The 19,805-nt window shown below is 38.7% G+C and overlaps 1 long non-coding RNA gene across 1 annotated transcript; it reads right to left on the bottom strand.

The window, feature by feature from the left end:
- Positions 1–17,811: 17,811 nt before the first annotated feature.
- On the bottom strand, positions 17,812–18,442 carry LOC115766117. The gene is made up of 2 exons (XR_004018177.1): positions 18,401–18,442; positions 17,812–18,342 (listed from the first exon to the last, which is right to left on the bottom strand). It is a non-coding gene; the product is annotated as an uncharacterized LOC115766117 (long non-coding RNA).
- Positions 18,443–19,805: the final 1,363 nt, after the last annotated feature.

Genomic DNA, 19,805 nt, shown 5'->3' with positions numbered 1-19,805 from the left:
TATAGCATACAATCCCTTGGAATCGCAGAATATTAGATCATGTATATTGAGTGTGGATTTCGAGGTCTGTTAGGATAAGTAAGTGCATATACCCTTCTAGAGGATTTTAAAGTTTTGTCATGGAAAGTGTAAAGATATATAGTTATTGATCAGTATCAAATGTATGCCTGCTTCTATACAAACTAGTCTCTTAGTCTAAAAGCTCCTGCCATTAATTTTATGACAAAATCGGGTTGGATAACTTCGGACCACTATATATCAAAGTTATATTTAAATTATTGGGGTAACAATACGTTCTGGTAACATTTTATGTAATCTTCTCCTCAATTTTTATTTACTGGCCTTACCAGGCGTTCTACAGGTAAGCAAAGTCTTATCAACACCGGACTTACAATGTCATATATCATAAAAATACTGTTTTTCCAGATACATTCACAGTAGGCATCTCCTATTACAAGATTGTTATATCTATTTCCCCAAGATAATACCTGCTTTAAAAAGCTTCTTAATCTCACATTCAAGGCCGAGCTTTATAGAGTGCTTGCACTTCGGACAAGCTCAATTTCAGTTCTGTTTTAGTCGTTCGAAACGTTTTGGCTCGCGACGCGCGATGTTCGATTTGTGGGGACTCTTGTCGCCTGTCGGATGTCGAATTAAATTCCATTATTTGGCTGAAATAATTTGTCGCCTGTCGGATGTCGAATTAAATTCCATTATTTGGCTGAAATAATTTCCCGCGTATCCTGCGCCTGATGCATTCGCATTGATAAAACCAGCGACGCATTTTGATGGCCTTCGCTGCATTTGTTGGCAGCTCCTTAAAGACGAGTGATAAATTTGGCACTGTGCAAACGCCGCTAATGTGGGCAAAAACTTAAAACCAAAGTCAGGTATTCAGGTCTGGCTAAAAGGCATTTTAATTGATTCATTAGTCAATCGACTGTTGAATTACTCTCTGGGTGGGTCCAACTTGGTATCGGGTTACCCAGCAAGACGCTCGTTGTTCTGCTTGGTTGCAGCGCGATGTGCCTTTCGTTTGTTGAGCTGCACCTGTCACGCCCCCGCCTATTGTAGGCAAGCAGTCAACTGTCGTCAAAACCCATTTGTGGCACAGACACCAACTGAAAACTATAACATTTCTATTTTTACGAGTTCAACGAAAACTTAATAAAAGCCAAAAAAAGGAACTGAACCCCAGACAGAAACTGTTAATAGTTATTTTATTTGCTACAAACAAATAACATTCATTTTGATACCCTCTCAACGTTGGAGAAGCAGATAAGGGCATATGAAATAACTGTGTAAATATCAGTTGAATGTAACTTGGACTTCATAGAGCTCATATATTCCTGATCAACCTAAGGTTAAAATCTCACTTCAGTTCGGCTGATTCAGCTTAAGCTAAGTGCCTGAGCAACCGAATCCATTTGACTACAGGGTAACCATAAGTCGAGCATGCGTACTTTAACACATTTCTATTTGTTATTTAAGTGAAATGAGCTTTTGACAAACTAACAAAAATAAAGAATAAAACCAAGCGGAAACCTAATTGAAAGTAGGCACGCAAATTGAGTTAACCAAGCGGAAAACCAGACCATTAAAAGTGGATTGCTGGGAGGGTGTCCAAGCTGGGCAGGAGAGAGAGGGAGGGATAGGGTGACCCCTCTGACTATTGGACATTGGTCTCGTTGCTGTTCGATTTATGGCATTTGGCAATTGTCAGGCAATTTAATAGCAATTTGTCCCTTCAAATGAAAAAAAAAAAGTAAAAACTGACGAAAATTTGACGAAATGCAATTGGAAATAGTCACGGCTTGAATGACAGAGTTCACTCAATAACCGACTGAATGACTGACTGCACAGCGTAACAATGGCAACAAATTTACTAACAACAACAACAACTATTTACACCAACAATGACAAACTATTGAAAGCCAAAAATTACATTTCGAGTTCCATTCGGTTGGTGAATTCCAGTTTGATTTTCGGCACAAGGTTAGAGGACAGCAGCTGAGCAATGAAATTGCAAGGATGTGCAATAATGTGAGCTAAATGCATTTGGTTAGGCGTGAAGACAATTTTATGGGTTAGTTTTCATGTGAAGCAAACAAGAATGTGTTAGTAACCAGAAGTCGACTAGTAAATGCTCTGTTATTTAGTTTCTTAATATTTTAATATTTACTTTTTATACCCTGTACCCATTAAAAATGGGTATAAGGGTATATTGTATTTGTGCGAATGCCAAATGTATGTAACAGGCAGAAGTAAGCGTCTCCGACCCCATAAAGTACATATATATTTGTGATCAGCATCAATAGCCGAGTCAATCTAGCCATGTCCGTCTGTCTGTCCTTCCGTCCGTCCGTCCGTATGTATAAACGCAAGGTTCTCAGAACCTACAAGAGCTAGAGAGCTCCCGACTAGGGGATACCCTGAATCCTCTTCTTCCAACATCAAATGCATATATATATTCTAATTTAGAAGCTATATGTCAAGTTTGGTGACTCTAGCTCTTATTATTTACCAAAATTGCTTAAAAAACAGGATATCGATATCGATTCTTATCGATTGCTTGGAAACGGAGTAATTTATCGATTATCGGAAACAAACTCGATCTGTGCAGGGAGCACCTACATCTAGCTCTTAGGTTCTGAGATCCTTGCGTTCATACATACGGACAGACAGACAGACGGACATGGCTAGATCGACTCGGCTATTGGTGCTGAATATATATACTTTATGGGTTCGGAGATGCTTCCTTCTGCCTGTTACATACATTTGGATTTTTCACAAATACAATATACCCTTATACCCATTTTTAATGGGTTTAGGGTATAAAAAAATAAATTACCAGCACTATTTTCGAAAATCTTAGAAATTTTTTACGTTGCTTAATTAGAGTCGTTATTCACTTGAAAACTGAAGCCAAAGGATTTTTTAAATTTTTTTCTATATAAATCATAAAATTTTAAATAAAGATGATATTGTTTATGACGATTTCGAAACATATTTGATTGACTCGTCCAACTTTTGTCGGCATTCTTTATCGTTATTTCAATTTTATTCCAGCAAAGTGCCTACATTACAGATAAATTCGGGCGTTAAGCTGTTGGCGAGAAACAGCAAAACTTGAAGATAAGCTCGATAGATAAGGCGTAGAGCAATATATGTATATATATAAAAGGTGGACGCGATAAATTATAAATTGAAGCGAAAGGTTGTCGCACAGCTTCAACTGTAAGGCAAGATTTTGCCTTATCCTTATCTTCAGAGGACGTAATATCAGGTTGTTGTTGCTGTTAAAGTTGTTGTCACCCGGTTGGTTAGCTGTGGGAGCCAACAACTTAATTTGCAATTTTTTTTTGAGACAAAGTGGCAAGATTTATGCCTCATGCGAGTTGCTTAGTTTATATGAAGTTACGAGAGAGGCATACTGAGAGGCAGAGAGAGGGAGCGAGAGAGGGGCGGCTAAAAATTAACTGACGCTGATAATAAATCAATTTCCTGCCTACACATTAAATTATACAGTTAATAATAAGTTGGAGTTACCAGCTCGCGAACAGCCCACGTTTAACTCTAGAGTCCGACTGCAAGTCTGAGCCTCTGTCTTTGGCTCTGTCTCGGGCTCTACCTTGTCTCTCACCTGGCGCCTTATCGCGGCAATCCATTTGCATCTCATCAGCCTTCAGCTCAACACAAAAAAAATAAGGAAAAGATAAAACTGGTCGAACGTTCAACGCGGCGATTCCAATTGCGTGTCTTCCACAATTTGTTGGCAGATTAAACAAATTTCCTGCCAACAGCCACGCAATTTATTCACATGCCCCCCCTTTGGGTACCCCATGTGCAAACTTTGAATGATTGTATTCAGTTCTCTTGCCTTAAAGAACTATATTTCCAAGCTATTGTAATATAAGTACTCATAATTATATTCAAATACCCGATTTTTTGGTTTGCAGATAGTACATATTAAAGATTCGACCGAATCGAGGCACTGTATCATATATTTGGGAGTTTCCTATTTTTGGAAACTCCTTTAAGGCGAAACCGGGATCCAACAATTTTGGCTTAAATTTGTTTTCAAGGATATGAAAGTTTTTGTTTGTTCGATCAGCTTTAAACTTATTTTAAAAAGATCTATATAAGAACTTAAAGAAGTTCGGTTTCATAAATTTTATAAATTCTACCCAGAAGTGTGGGAAAAAGTGAGGAAATCTGACACTTTTATGTTTACCATCCGATCTGTTTTAAACTCATCATCAAAGAGATTTTTTTAAATCCACTTAAAACCGTGTAATATTGGCGGAAGGCGGTTGAGTGCAACTTTTTTTTTTTACAATCGATCAGATCGTCTTCTAATTAATTTTCAATGATCTTTGTGAAAATTCATTTCAGACGTGTTTCACGTTTTTCTCAAAATCCACCCTGCATCGACATTTTCACCAAGAGATTAAAATAGGCGGAAAACATTAATTCTAAGTTTTGGTTCCTAATTCAGTGAACTTCAACTCCATTTTCAACTATCTTTGCAAAATATAACTAAAGGCGTTGAGCTGCAGAAAATACTATGGATATCTAAAACTAAAGCAAAATGACTTAGACCGCTTAATAAGTTGAATTATTATCTTTAATCTAAGAACAATTCCAGCACAGGAGTTGATATCTCAAAGGTTTAATAACTAAGTACTTTGAAGTTACAGTAAGCTTTAAGGCGCACTTGGCTTTGTCTTCTCACCTTATTCAAGCTGCTTAATGCACACTCGTGTCCTTTTTTAATTAAAAACTTGCAGACTGTTTAATTTTGTTTGCTCCCAAAATCCCAGGACTACAATGAAACTTTTCGCACTGCCTAGCGGCAGGGTAACAAAAGCTCAACAAATAAAAAAATCACAAGAAAAGTGGAAAAGGGAAGAAAATGAAATGAAAAGCTGGACCAGCATCAAGTGCGCTTTTCAATTTGAGTAAGGTAGACTTGAGAATTTTTAACACTTTGCAAACGTTACTTTTTTTATTTTTATTTTTATATTCTTATTTTTCGCTTCCGAAACTACTTACGATGCCTTGAACTTCATTTCCTGCGCCTGCCACAGATCCTTTGGCCCTTTTCAGGTGTTGCCCTTTGGCCATAAATCATTGCGCCCAAAAAAAAAGGTAAATTTTATATGAAAAGTCGACTCAACTCGACACGACTCAGGCTGTGGCATGTGGCAAGTGGCAAGTGGAGCAACAAGTTTGTTTTCATCTTTGTGTGCAAATAATACGTAAGCCTTTGGCTGTTTTATTATTAACCTAAAGTAAATACATAGCAAAAGGCTGAAAAAAGGTCATGCTAGGAATTCTGCTTCTTTCCCGTTCTCCTCCTCTTCCTTTTCGAGCGTCTGCCTCCACAAAATATTAATGAGTTTTGGCGTTCAAATTAATTGCATCTCTCTGGCAGCACAACTTAAAGGACTTTCATTTCATTTCCAGTTGAGGGTTGAGGTTTATCCAAAATTGAGGCACGTCGGGCTAATAGTTTTGCCAGCACAGCAATACCCTTCATGTTATTAAGTGGGTATGGGGGAATTTTGACTGTTTTCCCCGGACAACTGTCGTCTCATTTCGTGCTGACACAGCGGGCGGCATCAAAAGCTCAACATTTATTTGTGTCTAAAAACCGAAAATGTAATGCGACAAGTGCCCAAAACTGGCCGTAGACACGACTCGAGTCCTGCCAGTCCTTTGAGCCAAATGCAACCCTTTTTCAAGTGGGCGTCTAATGAGCAGCTCTCTAAATAACTGGGCGTGGCATTATGCTAAATGGCAAACAACAGAACGGCCAACAGCTTAAAGCGCCTTAAATGACATTTAGAAGGTGTGGGTTTTAGAAGCTGAAGAGCAATGGCATGAGTTAATCAGGAGAAAGTAATGTGCTTTTTCAGGGGTTGCATAAAGCGGAGTTATCTTTAATTCAAAGCAACTGCTCAAAAATATTTAGGACTATCAAGAACTCAAAATTTAAATATATAGATTAAAATGTGTGCTTTCGTCGAGAAAAATCAGCTAGAAGATATCCTGGAACCACAAGAAACGTTTTATTTAGCTTCCTTTATTTTATTTTTATGCTCTGTCAATTTGAGTTGTTAACAAAACCGATCTGATGGAAATGTTTTTAGAAAAGGACCAAGAACCTCTGCAGAACTACTCAAGTTCCGAGACTACGAGACTCTCCACTTCTTATGTGAATCTCTCTTTACTCTTTAAATTAAATAGGGAAATAAACCGAAAACAAACATTATTTGATACTGTGCACAGCTAAAAAACAAATGAATTATCGCAATAGGCAATATACCAGAGCCGACCTTTCGGTAGCCCAATCATTCCCCCTTATATATGCTTACCTCCACTTTGGCATTTGTGTTTATAGTTAATGAAAACAGGCGACGTGCTAAGTGCTTTTGGTGTCTGCGCTCAATGACCGGCATTATAATGAAAAGCCCCCAGCCTACCCGACATATTGGCTCCTCTCAACACCTGGTGGGCATTAGGAACGGGGGCTTGTACACGGAGGGCGTATGTATCCTGGTCGGCAGCATAATTTAATTTGGCTGGCAAAATGCAACAAGAGCGACAATGAGGCTTGGTCAACACAGCCATATAGATAACATCCATTACGGGATACATTAAACAAGCTTCCCCAAACTACAATCCCCTTGAAAACATCTAAAACAAGCGCTTTTAAACTAGGCCTCCGGTTTTAAGAGGTCTCTTGATGACGTCGCGTTTCTCATTACAAAAGCTGAATCAATATTAAATTTATTTTAACAAGGGGCGCTTGTAGCATGAGGGTGCGCCTCACTGTTTGTTTGTTGTGGTTGCCTGTCATAATTTAAAAGGAAGAGGGTTGGGTGCGCAGGCAGCAGCAGCTCGTGTGCGGAAATGCCCAGACAACAGATCAGGTGATTGCAGTGAGTTTGCAACCCCAACCACAAATGAAAAAACTCCGAGCCTCAGACCCGGCAACTACGAACCCCGCAAGCTCTCCGTCCGACTGCCCTCTAATGCCTGCATATAAATTGGCTCACGTTTCCTTAGCTTTGAGCAGGATTATTACACTTAAATTAGCAACTTGGGAGCCGCGCTTGCAATGCTAAGCAGAGCGGGTAGGTTGGTAGCTGGAATGAAGATTGCATGAAACATGCGTTTCTACGTGGCGGAGAGGTGGTTGCTCGGCTCTGTCGACCATTGTGTTCCGACGCGTTGTCTGGCCGAAAATCTGACAAAATCAAATTGTTGCCATTTTTACGCATTTCATTTAATTTGAAGAGCTACTGAACGGGGGGCAGGACCACTGGGTCTGGGTCCGGCCCGCTGTTCGAACACACCTGTGGGACCATGGGACGTGCTCTCGTTTCATGCCGCACTGCAAATGGACCACCTTAAGTGCCACATTTGACTTTTATGGCCTATGGGCGCCATTCGGGCAGTTCGGAGCAAATGAAATGTGTGCGCTTGTAATGAAATATTCTGTTTTTTCCTGGCAATTGCTTAGCTTTGATTAGCCCAAAAGATGAGTCTCAAATAGATGGTCGTGCATGCAAGGGTAACGTTTGATTCATGTGTGATTAAAATTGATAGCTACGCGGGAGCTTGATGTTGCATGTCGTGTGATGTTGCTTAAAAAAAACAAGGTAATCCATGAAAATAATAAAATTAACAATATACTAGAGAAATTCTGATTCAATCTATAAAAATAATAAAATTAAAAAAAATATATATCTTACGCAAATTGCTTTAAGTTAAGAGAGGAGAGGAGTCTGATTCTTAAAATATAAAATGAGTTAACGGAAGATATAATGAATACAAATATTAAAGTATATAAAAAGCAACAAGAAACGTCTATATTATTATAGAAAAAACTATGTATACAAAAACTATTGGCCCGTCTTTTGTGACAAAGAGACTTGCTCTTAGTAAACATTTAAAAGTATTCTTTGGGTTTTCTAGCTTTTTCGCCTTTTTGTTGCTTACAATTCTTTAGCGGTTATAGTTCGGACTGAGGACAAGGTCTTGCGATCTATATGATGTTACTTAAAATAACTATGCAGACATACCACTCCCCCTGGGTTATTTATACCTTGCTGTTTTTGGTCGATGTGGCTAATATTGACCTTTGGCCGGCTTAAAGTTTAGTTAAATAATTATTTTAATTCTGCTTCAAGGCATGCATTAGAATGTCTGGACAATGTTTTCTTATTTAATTAATTAATTTTTAATTAATATCGATAGCTGGCACCTTTTTACGAAAAATATGAAAAATTCGATAACAAATTGGCACTTGTTAAATTGGGAGCTAGGACGTTTCAACTTATTCGTAGCTTCGTTATGTGATGAAGGAGCACTTTAAGATGGGGTTTGGTATATTCCACCCGCATGTGTGGAAATATCGCGAAAAATATGTATTTGAAACTTTTTAGTTTACCATCCGATTGGCCTCAAACTCATTTCAAAGACATTTGTGAAAATTTATTTGATACATTCTAGGGCGGCAAATGCTAGCCAAAGGTTTAATAAACGAAAGTTTATTCTTGAAGATATTCACCACAAGACTAACATGGGCGAGAACAGTTGATTCCAACACTTGGTTCTTTATTCGATGCACTTAAAGGTGGGTAGAATTTAATTTTCCAAGAGCGTGTACTTAGTGGAAAGGTAATATTTACAATTTTGATCAAAAAACGTTCAACGGGTAAAGCCGGAAAATATCCGCTAGTATGATATAAATTACATTTAACGCCTACGATCTTTTTTACACAGGAAACTATACTGCGTTTGTCATATAAGTGAGTTATTTGATTTATGTTCCGCTGTCTAATTTTCTGGCTTTTGTGAGTTGACTTCTTTAAACTCTGAACTGCAGAACGCGCTGCGTATGCGTAATTTTCATACAACCATGTATCTTTTGCATTTCAAGCTGTCTTAACTGATAATTCAGACACATGCAAATGGCATTTCAGAGCGCAACAAAACAAACAATCGAAAAACTCGAGAGCACCAAGGCAGACAGAATAATGGGAAAGTGTTTGTGAGTCCTTTAAAGCAGCTCCTCAGCTGAGATGTCGTGCATGCCTTGCTTAAAAGTCAGCGACATGCGAGTATATATATATTTGGATTGGGGTTCCGACAATCATTCGTATTTCAGGCGAAATGTCAAGAATTTAAATGATTTCGTAGAGCAAAGCAATGTTGTCAAAGCTTTTGGGGTTCGCTTTGTGTCATTACTTAATTGAATGGAGTGCAAATACTTTGCTTTGTTTTCTTTCCGTTTTTTTGTTTTTTTTTATTCTTTCTGGGTTTCGCTTCCTTTTCAAACGTTGATTACAGTGCACATCCAAAGGAATTTCTCATTATTGACCACAAAAGTCGTCGTCCTTGCCCGCTGGACAAATGTTAACAATATATTGGCACGTTTCGCACAATCGAAGCAAAGATAGAAGCGGCGATAGGGAGATAAAGCTGGAGAATGGTAAATGAAATTAAAAATCGTTTGATGAAGGCGTCTATCAGTAAATTGAAGTAGTGCTCCCCGTAAGGCACTTGAAGCATTTGCGAGATTAATGTTAAATACAGTACAAATCAACATGGATGCTAATGGATTGAGAAAGTAGTTTTAAAAAAACAGGGATAATTAATTAAAAAAAACTTGATGGCATAAAAGGAAATGATCTGAAAGTGTTCTTGGCAAATGATTTCTTGATTCATGCTTAATGAATCTCCCTCTGTACACAGTGGCAGCAATTTGTTCAGTCTTAGCTAAATAGAAACTTAATTAATGCAGGCAAATGGAGCTTGAACTGGATGTCTTCTGTCATTGACACACGCAATGAATCACTTTGTCGAGTACTTGATTTAAAAAGCAGAGCTTGGACTTTTCATATTGATTTTCTATTCACACGTTTCATAATTTGTGTGAAAATCATTACAGGATTTACACATTTTCTTGATTGATTGCTCTACTGCTTAAGTACTAAGCAAAATAAGCTGGGAATTTTCATTTAATCTATGACTACATTTTATCATACGCTTCTCGCTTCTGGTTTCTGAATTCTAGTCTTTTGTTTCTTTTTATACCCTGAACCCATTAAAAATGGGTATAATGGAGTCACCACACTTGACATATAGCTTCTAAAATAGAATATATATATTCATTTGACGTTGGAAGAAGAGGGTTCAGGGTATCCCCTAGTCGGGAGCTCCCGACTAGAACCTCTAACTTGCTATTTTTTGGATAGTTGCCCAGTTTCCCTAAAATTGTAAATTGTTTGGTATTGTCTCGGAGTCTGGTATTAAGACACATGATGCTGCAATGTTAATGGTCTGAGAATTTCATTAAGATTGGACAATAAGCACGCAAGATTATCTGGAGTGTATTTTCCATAGTGAAGAAATTCACATCTGCAGTGTAAAAAGGGCAGCAAGTGTAAATGCAAGTGTGAATGCATGTAAAGAAGTAAGTTTTGATGATTGTAACATCATCAAGTCTGTCACTCTTACCTGCTTTAATTAATTATCTTTATGCTTCACTTCCTTTTTCATTTATGCTGTCAGCCCTCATCTATTCCTCCTTTTCATAAGTTCGCCCATCACCAACAGGTGGTGCCAGCAGCAATCAGCTATTGTTTCTGTCAATACAAATATATTTAAATCTCACCTATTTTGGGGCTGGGCTGATTGGGTTTTATGGGCTCAGCGGCAGCTTAAAATTGTTTTGAGTCTCTTGGTTACTTTATGCCGTCACTTGGCGCCTAATTGTGCAGACAATTAAGTCATTAAACGCAATAGATGTAGATACTGTCAAGCGTTTATCCACGAATTCAATTTGTATTTGTTTTGGCCCCAAATCGAATGCTGTGGAATTTGCGGCTTATTGTGGGTCTTCCGCTGAAGTCGCTAACAATGTGAGGAACTTCTACGCCAAGCAGCGAATTTCAATTGCTAGCGACAAAACTTTTAATCAAATTAAGTCAAAAGCAAGCCGGAATTGTCAGTGACACAAGGTGACATGTGGAGGAGGAGGCAAAGGGTGAGTTTCGTCACAGTTGTAGAGGGGCAAGATAGTGAGTGAGTGAGACAGAGAGAGTGCGTGTTGTGGCATGGGCAAAGTTTGGCCTGTCAAGCGGCGACAATTGTTGGCGACAACTGACACTGTGGGCAGTCGCTGTGTTGCGAATACTCAATGCGTGCATTGCCACGCCCCTCGCCCACCCGCCACTCTGGCCTAGCAATCCGCAGAGCCGCACAAATGCTCAATTAATCGAATTTCGGAGCGTTAATGAAACGAGAATCTTGTCGGATCATGTGGTTTAGTCCGTTTTGGCTTCGTGTCTTGGCAGCTGCTGCTGCTGCCGGCTAATTGAATCAAAGCAGTGTCTTTGCCATGTTCTTGCTTTGTCCTGGTTGTGTCGTGGCGCACGCGGCGCTTAATTGCAAATTGAAAGCATACTTTTTGGGGTTGCGGCCGCTCCCAGGCGGCTGTCAAAGCCATTCGATTCCGCTATGACCAGTTTGCCATCGGCTTGTTTTCTGTGTCTTTTTTTTTGGGCCACCTCGATATCCTTTTTCGTTTTGTTAGTGCAACGGCCAAGCATAAAAGCCTTTGACTTGCTCGCCAAGTGCTCAACGTTAAAAACAATTAAAATTACAACCTGCAGGCAAATTATACTTATATATCAACCCCCACCATTACCCCCTCTATACTGTCTGAGCTTATTGCCTGCCATTGACAACACTCGACACACCCACACCCACCTACACACACACACACATACACTCACACACACACAACAAAGTTGGCTTAGAGCCAGGGCAGCCACTTGTTAGACAATCAAGCAACCCTTTGCCACACCCCTAAAACACTTGTTTTGCAGCTAAAATCTGCGCTTGTGCCTTCTAATGCTTTGACGTAAATAAAGAAGTACAGAAAAACGCAGAAATAGAGTGTATTTGGGGCTGGGAGGCATTTTCTTGGTTGAGTTACAAGCGTTTAGCTCGTGTCTCGTATTGCCCTTGGCTTGAATACCTTTTAATTATGCGCTTGTCTATTAAAAACTGCAACGCGCTTTCGTTTAAATAGGTAAGCCATGTGTTTAGCTTGTATAAAGTTTAATAAACATTTGTCCTTCATATAAATAAATATTAAAATTATTAATAATGAAAATTAATAAAAGAAATTATTTTCTGCAGCGCAAAGCCTTTATATATATAAAAGTGTATTCCAATGCATTTTTATTCAAAAAGAAGAATAAGAAGTATTTACATAAGACTATAGTAATTTAAGGCAATTTAACTTTTATTCAAGCTTAGGAGGACTTAGCTCGCATTTGTTTAGGCTGGTTATAAAATTTATTAACTTGAATTGAACTTATTTGCTTATTCTTTTTTGGCATTTCCGTGAGGTCCAAACACCCTGTTCTGACAACACATATACATAACAATGGAAAGAAATGCTTTCTGTTTGCCCCTTTTATGTGGCTAAGCAGCTTGCTCAAGATTGTAAAGAACTTGGTGGCCTTACATTTCATAGGGCAGACGCAAATAATTGGCATCGTGCCTTGTGGCAAGTTGAACGTGCAACTTTCTGCTGCACTCAGCCGAGAAGCCGAGAGGAGCCGACAATTGGGCGTTGGCCATATGATATCAATTAAGAATTTGTCTAATTAAATTTCGGTAACTTGAAACAATGCCGCTGGGCGTTTTGGTCGCTTGAACTCTGTATGGGCAGGGAAAGAGGGAACAAACGAATCACCCACTCAAAACTAATGAAAGTTGCATAAAAGAGCTGGCAAGCAACCTAGCAAAAGTAAGACTCGAGTGGCAAGTGGCTAGTAGCCAGTGGCAAGTGGCAAGTGGCAGCTGCTGCCGGGCTGCTAATTTGTAGTAAATTCTCCAACAGACACGCCCATAAGATGTCAATAAATGCTGAAGGTTGGCTTTAGAAATATACGCCGCACATTTGACTACCCATCGACAGAGGGTTGCCCCACAGTCTTGAGGTTACACTGCAAAAAAAGAAAAAAAAATAAAAACACAAAATAAACTAACTTTCTGCCTCTCCGTAAATTGCAGTTTAGGAACCTTTTGCAGATGCCAATTAGGCAAACACACTGCACTTAGGGGCTCTGTTTGACGTAGCTCTTGATTTTTACTGCTGCCCAGCTGCCCAACCACACACACACACACTCAAACACACACACACACATATGTACCCATTAAAAGTTCGTGTTGAGGTTCCATGCTCTTGACTGGCTGATGGTCAGTGCAGGGTCAAGTCGAGTGACTGTCGACTTTTTAATGAAGTTATTGTCAGACCAGATGATAACAAATAAAATGTGGCTTGCCTGGTTGAAAGCGACTAACAATCTAATGTAGCTTAAAAAACTTTAAATCTTTCACAGTTCAATAAGTTGAATAAATCTATCAAAGCTCGGAAGGTAATAGATTTGTTTGAAGAATAGCTTTCTAGACAAAATATATCCTCTTACCAATTGAGGCATCCCATTTGTGTATGAATTTTATGTGTAATAAGAATTATATATATATATATTTGTATTATTGTTAAGAAATAAACTGCATATTGATTTTTCCTGACTACAATTAAGACTCCAGAATCCATAGCATGATCGCCACGTGGACTTCAAATTCCCAAAATTCTGTCAAAACTAAACCAACTTTTGTGAGAAATAGCTTCTTCGGACTCTATAAAGTATAAAATAATTAATATTTGTAATCTGTATCGACAGACAAGTCGCTTCGATATAGCCGAGTTTGTCTGTGTCTGTTTCTCGGTTTATAGCTATCTTAATGAAATTGTGTTGAAACCGGATCGGACCATTATGCCATATAGCTGCCATATTAACACACTGCCGAAAATTAAGTTCTGGTATGAACAACTTTTTTGTTTTTCAAGCTATCTTGCTCAAACTTCGTTTTTGCTTAGATATAAAACAATTTATCTTTAATATGACCTTCGATCTGATTCTCGATTGTTAAGTAGTTGATTGCTTTGCTGCCAGCTTTTATATAAATGTTCATTTCTCTCAATAGATGGGAAAGTGCATCAGTTGCCTTCTTGGCAAAATCATTTGCTAGTTTCCACCAAAACGGAATCAGCTCATGTTTTATGGATCAATGCGACCGAAACAATGAATGCAACGCGGCTCTAACGAGCTCTGTGAGTTGTGTGGGCGGTGTCTGCAGGACTTCTGCATAAGTATTCTGTCAAATGGCGTATTGATCAAGTTTACGGCAGGGAATTTTGGGGGCCCAGGCCAAAGGCTAAACACATGACGACGACGAGAAGCATGTTGTGATTTTCATATTTGCGTGCAAACAGCAAAGGCAACGGAATGAGCCGGAGACAATGCGCGGCAGTGCCAGTGACTGGCAGTGGCAACAACTGACTAAGTTGTCTCACGGGACAGCCAGTTGAGGAATATTTGACGAACGGCAGCCACATTCAGCAGCGTTGGCAATAAACGAATTTTGGCTTTGATTTTCATTTTGTGCAAACTAGCAAAAGGCTGGCCCCCAGCTTTGGCTTCAGTTCCAGCTGCAGCCTTTTCTTGCCACCAGGCACCAGGCGAGTGACCAAAGACAGTTCCCAGGAGAAGACAAGACACGAAACAAAAACACAACTTGACGAGCAAAAATATGCAAATGCCTGAGTGCATCAGGAGCTGTTGTTTGGGCCTGGCATGGACTCGCCTGTAAACTCCTGTCTACCAATCTAACAACCATATTTGGCCACTCCGCTTGACAGACAATAAAAGCTGCCCCAAACAGTGTCCCTGAACAGACGACCACCAGACAACACGAAGCTTTCAGACCTTTTGGCTTTTAACTTTGCCACTTTTTTTCGTGGGGACAACCAACTTGTTGTCAACGTGAAGAGGATGACAAAACTTTCAAATGAAGAAGGATACGTGCCGCATATGTGCTCAAACGTATTTGCTACACTCTTGTGAATCTTGTGCTTGTAAATCTAAAATATTTTACAGGATGTGCCTGATGATAAAGCCTCAACTGGGACCGGTTGCAATGCGTTGGCATATTATGCGAAAAAAACAAGTTCGTTGATCTTTTAAGCCAATTCAGTGGAGTAGATTTGTAACCAATGATAACCAATGATACTTCAGATATAAAACAGTTTCATTTGGACGGCTTCCATTCTGAATAGCTATGCAAAAAAAGTTGTATCGAAAGAACAATAATTAACTTGATATTAAATTTAATGTGATAATTCCCTAGACAGGGTGTCTTTACAATGTGATAGATCCCTAGACAGGGTGTCTTTACATAGGACAGTGTTGTTTAATTAAGGAAATGGTTCCAATAGGTAAGCCAATAATGTACACTGCTATTAAGGTAGAGCTTAAAGTTTTTAAAGATGATCTACACCGTTTTAAGTTACCTGCTTATGTTGAATGGATGTCAACCTTAGCTAGATTTCGGGCGAATCTGCAGTATAATTGACCAATTAACCAGTTCCAATTGATTCCATTTGCAAACCCCTGCGCTTTGACTATAAAACTGGGTTCAATGAGCTGTGATCCAGTTGTTATTTATCACTTAACATAGCTTAAGTTTAAATTTGAATATAATTTAATTGAACGCTCCATTTATTTAGTTCAGCTTATAATTTAAGTTCATGAGGTACTCAAAAAAAAACAAATAATCAAAATAGTTAAAAGAGCATTTACATATCGCCTTGCCTGCATTTGAGAATACTTGTAGTGTATCTATTTTTTGCGGATTCTTGAGTAAATTCTCTGCGGCATGCAATTTTCGATTATGTATGCGACGTGTGCTCGTAGGTGTGTGTGTGTGTGTGTGTGTGTGCGCGTGCGGTGCAAGTGCCTAACTTGATTTACTACTCAAAACCGAAAACTCCATTTAGTCTGTCAATATGTCGATTTGGACCGCATCGTTTCCCTTCTTGCTTTTGGTCACTTTTTGCTTGCTGCTGCTTGTTTTTTTTTAAATTTTTTTTTTATGTGCCATTCGCATGGAAAATGCGCGTTTTGGTTACAACACAGACAACGACAGCAACAACAATGAGACAGTAACAACTTTTGCTTTTCGTCGTGGGCTTGTTGCTTGGGTCTCATGGCTGTTGTTGTTTTCGATGTTGTTGTTGTTGTTGGGCTACCAGAACTAGCCAGTGCTACCAGGCCAGGCCAGACCAGCTTGGAGCAGGCCAGGGTGAGCCTTTCGAGACCCGCACCATGCATTTCGTCCGATTTTGTCCGCCTCGTCTGTATTGCCAGCCACGGCCATAATTGACTGGCTGTAAAATTCTTGTCATTTTTTCTTGTTGTTGTTTTTTCCGTTGCCATTTGGGTGGCTTGCGGGTTTTGGTTTTCTTCGTGTGGTTGCCATGTACGGGGCGTGATTTGTGGGCGTAACACTTTACTGTCTGTCTGACTGTATGTTTGTCTGCCTGCCAGCCAGCTAGCCAACCTGCTCTGCTGGACAAGTTCGACCAGAAGGAGCTGACCTTTTGTTGTCTAGCGTTTGCTTGCGGCCTGAAAAACATTTGGCCAAGCTAATGGCATGCATTCTTGCCCTCAAACAATGTGAATTGCGAGTGCTGCGACAGGGCGTAGTCTCAGGAGTACGGGCATAGGGCAGACCGTACTGTGATTGATATTTTGCATGGCATTCATAAAAACCCATTTAGTTTTATGTTCGTATATTGAATTTATTAAAGCATATTATAATGTCAATTTGATAAATGGATAATATTAGTTATAAATTTACTTACAATTTTTGTTAAATTTAAACATTTTTTAAATTTTACATTGAATATATCGATATATTGATTATTATCATAAAAATAGATTTGAATTTATGTTGGAATTCTGAATTTATAATATGATATTCGACAGTTAATCTGATAATTGGAATTATTTAGAAATTTTCTTTCGATTTTTTATATAGAATATTGAAATTTATAATACATTTAATTGGATAAATGGAAAATTTAAATTAAAAAGGTACACTCGATATTTAAATTATTTTTAAATTTAAATTTCAACATAGATTATGTCTATGGATATATCGATAGTTTTTTGTAAAGTATACTGTTTCTTGCTTATAAAAGTGAAAAAAGCCCATAAAGTCATCGCTAAGGCTTACATCAGTTGACTCAGGGATTAAAGTATTCCAAAGTTATTTATGATAGTTAAAATAAACTGAGCGTAAATTGACATAATTGATATTTTCATTCGGTGAGCTTTCAGTGTAGTGTAGCTTTTTAAAGCTCACAAGTTTTAAAAAACTTTAAGTAATATATATTTAAGCATTTTGCTTTGCGGCAAAGTCCAAAAAAACTTAATTTGTATGGAGCTTCCGCATTATATCAAAAACATGTCGAGCTTTTATGGTTCTGTTTTGATTAAATAATAAGCTTGCATTTATATTCTTTTCACAGTTTCTTCAGCCTACTTCCTTAAGTTTTTTTTAGTGTAGATATTAGCCTTTCATGCTTTGTTCCACTGTGCATATTTAAGGCAATCACCAGGATATAACTGTTGATCGCTTCATTTCAAATTGTTAGCCAACTACAAGAGCTGCCCAGTCCTCAAGCCATCAACCGCATCATCATCATCATTATGAACATTCCGCTGCAGGAACTTGGGTTTTATGAAGCGTTTTTGAAGTTGTTTGGGCAGTCACCCCATTCAGTGGGTGGGAGGGGTAGTGCTTGGAGTGACAGCCAACAGCATGAAGAACTGGCTCATGTTAAATTCCAAGCTGTCCATTGTAGTTGTAGCTGTTAGTTTAACGCTCATGGGACATGCCAAAAATTTGAATAATAATTTTATTTGCCTGCATTTGCATATGTCCCTCTGTTGGTTTGGGTTTTCTTTCTTCTTTTTTTTTATTGCTGTTGGTGCTGTTGCTGTTGTACCCTGTTCCACGTTGGCCGTTGGGACTGACGCTGTTTGCTTACAATGTGCTGGGCATTTAAGCCATTTGACTTTTCGCCATCAAGTTGTTAACATGTGTTGACTCTGACTGTTGTGGTGTTGGGGGGTTGGTGTGTGAAGGGGCGTGTGTGGGGGCTAACTAGTCAAGTGACTTCGGTTTATTTATTCATGCACTTAGTGAGGCATTCACCACTGGCGTCTGTGCATCATCCAGCTGAAATTTCAGCTTCAGCTTCATTTCAGACCTGGTCAGGGCCAACCCGGCTAATTGGCCGGGCCTTGTCTTTTGGCCAATCAAAGCTAAAGCGTCTGCCTGCCGTCTCGTTTGCATTATTTACTCCTGTGCTCAGCTGCGGTGTCCCATTTCTGTTCCCTGGTCAAATCAGTGCGTGCCATTGTTGTTTGTCTTTCAACTGTCTAAACCAACTCACCAACTCCAACTGAGAGAGCCCTCCCCCGTCTGAGCTAAATTGAGCATGTTCTACACTTGAACTGACTTTACTTTCAATGCCAGCCAACATATTGAGCATTGTGATTGTCCATCGTCTCCAGCTGCTTCAGCTTGGGCAAATACACACAGCCAGATGCAAATGAGTTGTCTCCTGGCATTGCAGTTGGTACATTTATTGAAAATGTAAGTGCTAATATTTGGACAACAGAAACCGTAACTTAATTGCAAAAACACGTTGCCATGTTCCTGTAATTCTGTGCCAATCTTTCACGCATAGGTTTATTACTTTGATGCCATTTGCTTTGAATGATATTAGATTTTATCAGTGATTAGCTTACACACAAGTTATGTGTGCTTTGTGCATGTTTCATAATATAACAAGCCATGCATTTGTATTTACATTAATGTTGGATAAATTAAGACAAAATGTTGTAAGTATTTGCTATCTTGGTTGTTATACTCTTGCAGAGGGTATTATAATTTTGTCGTGAAATGTGTAACGCATAGAAGAAGACATCTCCGACGTCATAAAGTATTTTTATTTTTGATCAGCATCAACAGCCGAGTCGATATAGCCATGTCCGTCTGTCCGTCTGTCTGTTTCTATGCAAACTAGTCCCTCAGTTTTAAAGCTCTGGTCGAAAACTAGGGTTTTGATTAAAAACCTTTTTTGTTTATCAAGATATCTTGACCAAACAAGGTATTAACTATTTTCCCTGTGCTTCTTAGATACACGGAAAGCACTATAAGCATTATGAAAAGGTTAGGTATGCAAGGGTATTAAATCTTCGGCGTGCCGAAGATAGCCTCTCTTTCTCGTTGGTCTATTCCAATGCTTTAGCTCTAGGTGCAATCAATTAAAACATCTTTAATTCCGAATATGTATGTAGATAAGATATATTATAAGAATTGGTAAGAATTAGGGAGAAGAAAAGACAATATATAATAACCATTTTATCGTTGCAACCAGTATGCGAATGAATCTTAGTATATGAGAACGCAGATTCCCAATTCAGAATCTCGGATCAAGTCAGTTCTCAGTAAAAAAAACCTTGCCTTGGGTTGGCACTTAATTTATATTAAATATATACATATTTATTATGTTATATGTTTAAGTGAGTCCTTCAGGACTTTAGGCCATATATATAATATATATTGATTATTACATTTTCAAATATCTGCCTTTAAAATGGAATATCTTCAGAGCATAACAGACTTATGTTAAACTTTACAAAGCATGAGATCTTTTTGCTGTCCCATCCGAATCCTTTTCAGTCTAGCCGAGATGTTCTTTCTAAAGTCCTGTTTAGCGGACAATTGCTAGTAGTTGGCAACCTGCTGCTTATTCTGCCCTGGCAATAATGTGAAGTGCAAATTAAGCATAC

This window comes from Drosophila novamexicana, unplaced genomic scaffold, assembly GCF_003285875.2.
Source record: "Drosophila novamexicana strain 15010-1031.04,08,12 unplaced genomic scaffold, DnovRS2.1 tig00001062-arrow-arrow-pilon, whole genome shotgun sequence".
Lineage (NCBI taxonomy): Eukaryota > Metazoa > Arthropoda > Insecta > Diptera > Drosophilidae > Drosophila > Drosophila novamexicana.
Note: the sequence above shows the minus strand (reverse complement) of the source record. Positions and strands in the feature narration are given on the sequence as shown.